The following is a 6,888-nucleotide window of genomic DNA, read 5'->3' on the forward strand; positions in this document are numbered from 1 at the left end:
GTACATGCATCAACATGAAAATACATATACAAGTTTATTGTGAAAATAGAGTTCATTTCAGCCCATTCTCTATTTGCCAAAATCCATGTTCTTTTGAGTTTTAAACTTTTGATAATGCATCTGCAATTAAATTTTCTCATCCAGCCACATGTATAATTTGTTAATTGAACAGTTGTAATAATAAACTCCACTGAAAGGTCTGGCGTTTTTGTTTCAAAACTTCTCCAGAAACTTCAAAAGATTGTGGTCAGTATATATAACCATCTCTGAAGAACTGTTCGCAACATACACGTCAAATGCTTGCAAAGCTGAACACCAAACTTAAAATCTCTTTCTCTAGTTGAATACCTCTTCTGACGTACATTCAACCTCCGTGGGAAATAGCCTACCAGCTTCTCAGATCCCAGTTCATCTTCTTGTAGCAATACAGTACCAACACCCACATCACTGGCATCAATAGCTAACCTAAACAGCCTTGTATAATCAGGTGCTGATAAAGCAGGTGTAGTAGTTAGCACAGCTTTAAAGCTGTCAAATGCTTTCTGACATTCCTATGTCCATTGGAATTTTCTGTTCTTTTTTAACAACCCAGTCAGTGGGGCAACTACACAGCTGAAATTTGGCACGAATTTCCAATAAAATCCACTCATGCGAGAAATCTCAAAACCTTCTGTTTTGTTGTACACACTAAGAATTCTACAATAGCTTTTACTTTTGCAACTCATGGGGTCATGTCCAACATTATGGCCTAAATATGTAACTTGCGCCTCTGCAAATTCACATATAGCCAAATTTACTACCAAACTGGCTTCCTGCAGTTAATCAAACAGTTCCTTTAAATGTTGTAAATGTTCCTTCCACATTTGACTGAATACTATTAAGTCATCAATATAAACAGCACAACTGCTCTGTTTCTCAATCACTTTGTTTGTTAGTCTCTGAAATATTGCTGGTGCATTTTTCATAATAAAGGGCATTACTTTGCAATGATATAGACCATCTGGTGTCACAAAAGCTGATATCTCTTTTTACCTTTCCGATAAGGGTACTAGCCAATATCCTCGCAGCGAGTCAACTTTTGTGATAAATGTTGACTGTCCCACTTTCTTGATACAATCCTCCAATTGTGGAATTGGGCGTGAATGAGCTTTTGTCACTGCATTCACTTTTCAGTAATCAATACACAGTCTTGGTGATCAATTTGGTGTTGGCACCATTACAATGGGTGAACTCCAATTACTGTGACTGGGCTGTATGATGTCATTTTGAAGCACAAATTTAATTTCTTTCCACACTTGAGCTACTTTTATTAGGTTTAATCTATATGGGTGTTGCCTTATTGAAACTGAATTCCCCACATCAATACCATGCACAGCTAAATCTGTTTTCCCCAATTTTTTTTCCATAAATTGCTTTGTGTGATTGCAATCGCTCTTGTAAATCACTCTGATAATTTTTTGGAAGATAACCTAACATCACATTTAGATTCTCAAGTACCTCCTCATTGTCCAATTTAATCAAAGGAAGGTCAATTTCTTCCATCTTTTCCTTACTTACAACTACCAGTACCTCCTCTTGTTTATCCTCTCTGTCAAGGTATTATTTGAGCATGTTTACATGGCACATTTGCTCACTCTTTCCTTTATCTGGGGTATTCATTACATAGTTTACCTCACTCAATCTTTTTTCGATCTGGTAAGGTTCACTAAAAATGCCTTCAACAGTTTGCCTGACACTGGCAACAATACTGACAGCTTTTCCCCAGCCACAAAACCATGCGCCTTTTCCCTTTTATCTGCATTTGCCTTCATCATTTGTTGAGATATATCTAAATGCTTCCTAGCCAGCTCATGTGCCTTACTTAATCTTTCTCTGAATTTCGATAAATTAACCAGGAATGTAGTTTCAGAACTTTGACTCACTAACTTCTCCTGAATCAATCTGAGTGGTCCCCTTACTTCATGACCATAAATTAACTCAAAAGGACTAAATCCTGTTGACTCATTAAGGGCAATCCTAATAGCAAACAAGAAGAATAGAATCTCTCGATCCCAATCATGTGGACAGTCTTGACTATGTGCTCTAATCATAGTCTTTAAAGCCTGATGCCACCTTTCTAAAGCAACTTGTGATTCAGGGTGATAGGCTGACAACCTAAATTGTTTTATTTCTAGGCTGTTCATTACTTCTTTAAACAGCTGTGGCATGAAATCCAAACCCTGGTCCGATTGTATTTCTTTTGGTAATTCATATCTTGTAGAGAATTTTGTTAACTCCTCTACAAACACCTTTGCTGTAATTTTCCTTAAAGGTATTGCTTCTGGAAATCTCATGGACACATCCATGATTGTCAGTAAGTACTGATTTCCACTTTTAGCCTTAGGGAGAGTCCTACACAATCAATTAGGACCCCGTCAAAAGGCCCCTCAAACGCTGGATTTGGAATTAAAGATTCAGGTTTAATTACTGCTTGAGGTTTTCCTATGCATAGCATATTTGGCAGAATCTGACTATATCTTTATGTAGTCCAGGCTAATAAAAATGTTTCTGTATCTTAGCTTGAGTGTTCCTAATTCCCAAAAGAGCCACTTGGTATTGCTACTTGGTGCACTATTACCCATTTTTCATCAGCTGGAACATGAGGCAGTCTCCATTTCCTCATTAACACATTGTTCTTAATGTTTTCAGCTTCTGTTTCAGAATAAGCTGTCTGGTATAACTGCTTTAAGGCTGCTGTAACTCCACTAACTTTAAGGAACTAAATCCCTCAACCTCATCCTCTCTACCTGAGTAATTGTTTCAATCTTTACCAGATCAAGTAAGGACAGCAGATTTCCTTCTCAATAGGACATGAGTGAACCAGATGGGTTTTCCACAACAATCATTTCATGATCATCATTAAACTTTTAATTCCAGATTTTTACTGAATTCAAATTCCACCATCTGCCATGGTGTGATTTGAACCCAGGTGTCTGGATTACTAGTCCAATGACATTACCACCACGCCATCACCTCCCCCCTAAGCATGTAGCTGAGATACTAAATGAGTACTTTACCAAGTGTGAGAATGGATGTTCCACTTCCACAGAAGACAGCCAATTGAAGGTGAGGGCCAATTTTCCAGTTGTGTGTTCTGGGGCAGGGGGGTGGCGTGGTGGTGGTGGTAATGGTAGCTTTATTTCAGGGAATAACATGCACTGGATGAGATTTTCCCCACCACACCCTTCTCCCTGAGATATGAATTCAGTAATTTAGCCCCTTGCAGGGCATTACAGGGTTTTAGCCATTGACAGCACTTGCGATTCACTTCCAGATATGAACTGAGTCATGAACATGTCATTTGGGTCAAGGCCAAGAAAAAACGGACAGCTTGACAACTTTATAGTTTTGGGCCAGCAGGAACATTCTGTAGTTAAATTACAGTCAAGAGCAGAAATCCTAAAGAACGACAAGCACAATCCAAGACCTCATTATCCATCCATGCTCATGTGCTATCTAGTATACCCAAGTGACAGACTGAAGTGATGCCACCAATCAGTATTTACATGGGTGCATTCTGGTGGCAATCATTGTTTGGATGTATGACAATTAGTGGATCCCAAACTAGCAAGTCCTTAGAACTGATTTGAAAAGAGTGAGTACTGTAGAACTCCAACCACCGGACCCAGCAACTTTTTAAAAAATACATTTATGGGTTGTGGGCATCGCTGGCTAGTCCAGCATTTATTAGCCATCCCTAATTGCCCTTGAGAAGGTGGTGCTGAGCTGCCTTCATGAACCACTGCAGTCCATGTGGCGTAGGTGCACCCACAATGCTGTTTGGGAGGGAGTTCCAAGATTTTGACCCAACGACAGCGAAGGAACAGCAATATATTTCCAAGTCAGGATGGTAAGTGGCTTGAAGGGGAACTTCCAGATGGTGGTTTGCCCATGTGTCTGCTACCCTTGTTCTTTAAACGGTAGGAGTCGTGGATTTGGAAGGTGCTGCCTTGGTGAGTTTCTGCAGTGCATCTTGTAGGGAGAGCGCGCCAGCACACAAGGAAGAGAACACAAAATGTGTGCACAAAACAGGGAGAAGGATCCCCTGAATGTTAGAATGTACAAGTGCGAAATAGATTGTGGTACAGATGTGTGCAGCACCCCAACACCACTTGGTTGATTAATATAAATAGCCTACTTGGAAGTGATAAATTCTCCTCAGCTCGTAAGCCTTATGATCTGTGACATCTAACAAAGATGTCTGGTCTGTATTACAAGTTACAGATAAAAATGGAATTTTAAGTTATCTTCATGTTATAAATGGTTGAATACTGTGTCAGAAAGTCACAAGAAATACTCTGACTCCATTAGAAAAGTCTTCTTATTTTGAGGGAAATACCATTATAACATCTTGTTTCTACAGCAGTGAAATTTCTTTATACATCAAAGAAATCTAGAGTATAAAACAGGGAGTCTTTTGGGAATCCTGACAGCGGTTGAGTTTAAAGAACTGAGTGCTGAGCTTACATAAATAGCAATTTCCAATGGTCTATCAGGAAAAGAATGCAAGGAGACGACAGTACAACTGGTTCTGGTCAAACATTCTAAATGATTATTTCTACCATATGTGTTCTTACTTCTCATATTAAAGTATACATAAATCTGACGTGTTATTTTCCCTGTACCACCATTTGTGTATTAAAGGACAAGCTGCCGCCGTACAGGCAACTAGTTTCCAACTCATAGAAATTAATCAGCTGTAGTCAGTTTGCTCCTATGTTATTGATCCTTCAATGCTATCCCTAAACCTTTTTCCAATGTTGTCAGTGGGTTGATCTAATGTACTGACAACAATAAATGACCAAGTTATTTGTTTTAATATTATGTGACTGGAGCAGTATTGGGATGCCCATAATTTGTGCTCCAGGGAGCAATTCAAAACCTGCTTGTAACTGGCTGCTTCAGTTGAGTTCCTTTGGACTACTCATTCCCTCAAACTTTCACACTCTCCACTCTGCCTATTTCATGACCCAGGTTTGAACTTCTGACATTTGTTCAATGGGACAATTTACTTGTCAGCATTTATCCAGTCCTGCAGGTAACCAGTCACTTCACCCAGAGACAAAAACCAAATTAAAATGTATCAGTATTTCCTTCGCTCAGAGTAACCACATTTAATGCCAATTTAGTGTAAAAATGTCACTTGAATAGCTTAAGTCTGCAATAGTTCTCTAGTACCGAACTCCTGTTTCTTTAGTGCTAACCACACTTGCTTGATTCTAACAAAATCACAAAGGCTCCCTGCAGGAAAATGCACCTTTATACCAGCTAGATCACTAACAGGACTTGGGATTCGACTATGGTACATCACAATGCTTGCAAGCTGTGCAGGTTAACATTATCCGAATCACCAAGACAACTTCTTCACACCAGAACAAACCGGAAGAACTAAAATTAAATCAAAAACAGAATTACCTGGAAAAACTCAGCAGGTCTGGCAGCATCGGCGGAGAAGAAAAGAGTTGACGTTTCGAGTCCTCATTTCTTCTCCGCCGATGCTGCCAGACCTGCTGAGTTTTTCCAGGTAATTCTGTTTTTGTTTTGGATTTCCAGCATCCGCAGTTTTTTATTTTTAAAATTAAATCAAGCATGCTAAATTTAAATAAAAGCCCAACAATCTCACCAGGATCAGCTGGGGCAATAATTAAGTTACTAAATCCTCCATTGTCCTCGACACTTTGTGGCAACAACTATCAAAGATGTTGGCTGAAGAAAAGCAAACATGGGGAGGATGACATAACAGCCTCAGCTTCTAGAGTTGGATCTTATTGTCACCTGCTCCTCAAAGGCTCAGTGATCCAGTGAAATATAATTGAAGTCTCAACACAAGAGCAAGCTAAGAGAAAACTGAATTACATGGCAGATTGTTCCGGTTACAGGTTGATCACAGCCCTCGCAGCCTAATTCTCTTATATCTAGGAAAGGCACAAACCATATCAAGTGGTATCACCAGCCCTTCAACTAGCAACAAAAAAAAATCACAGAATACACTGATGCAGTCATTGGTGCCCAACTGCTGCCCCTCCCCTGTGACAGAGCAGTACCCACAAATACTACAGCCCCAGGCTGCTTTTGCATCTGAGTGTGCTGCTTCTCACATGTGAAGTTCCCATCACTTCATTCCCCAGCAACAGCCGCTTCTTATCACAGCTCTCAGATCTGCTCCCCTTCAACCCTGCCCGGATCTCGGTCCCCTGCCCTTCACTCACCTCTCTCGCTGCTGCCAAAACAATGCCAGACGCCCAACCTAAACTTGATTAAAAAGCCCCGCCCACACCCGCCAATCAACGTCTCCTTCACGCAGTCCCGTGACACAATGGCAGTGACGCCACAAAGAACGAGGTCAGAATGAAACTCACCCTATCATTGTCCCACACCTTTCTGCCTTTTCACACCACCCCCTCCCGCAAACCTCTGCCCCACCAATCTCTGCCCTTCCCATCCTCCCCGTGCCAACCTATCTTAAGTGCCCCTCTCCTGCCCCTTCCTTTTGTTCCCACCAAGAAAAACTGTTTATTGTACCGACAGAACTGCATACCTTCTTCCAGTCTAGAAAAACAATCTCACCCCTGCTGTGTTTTGTGTAATTGCATATCCATGAGCTCTAACTTTGCTGATAAGCCTGTTGGGTGGTACTTTTATCAAATATCTTTTAGAAGTCCATGTACACATCAACCGCATTACCCTCAACCACCATTTCAGTTACCTCAATCTTAACTCAGTTAATCTACATTCCTTTCTGGCTTCTTCAGACCCTTGTTTCACAGCAAATTTAGTCATTCCTTAATTCAAAGGAGTTAGTTGTTTTTTTAAATATCCCCCTCCTCCATTTCCTTTGCCTACCACTGA

The sequence above is a fragment of the Carcharodon carcharias genome, chromosome 15 (genome assembly GCF_017639515.1).
Source record: "Carcharodon carcharias isolate sCarCar2 chromosome 15, sCarCar2.pri, whole genome shotgun sequence".
Taxonomy (NCBI): domain Eukaryota; kingdom Metazoa; phylum Chordata; class Chondrichthyes; order Lamniformes; family Lamnidae; genus Carcharodon; species Carcharodon carcharias.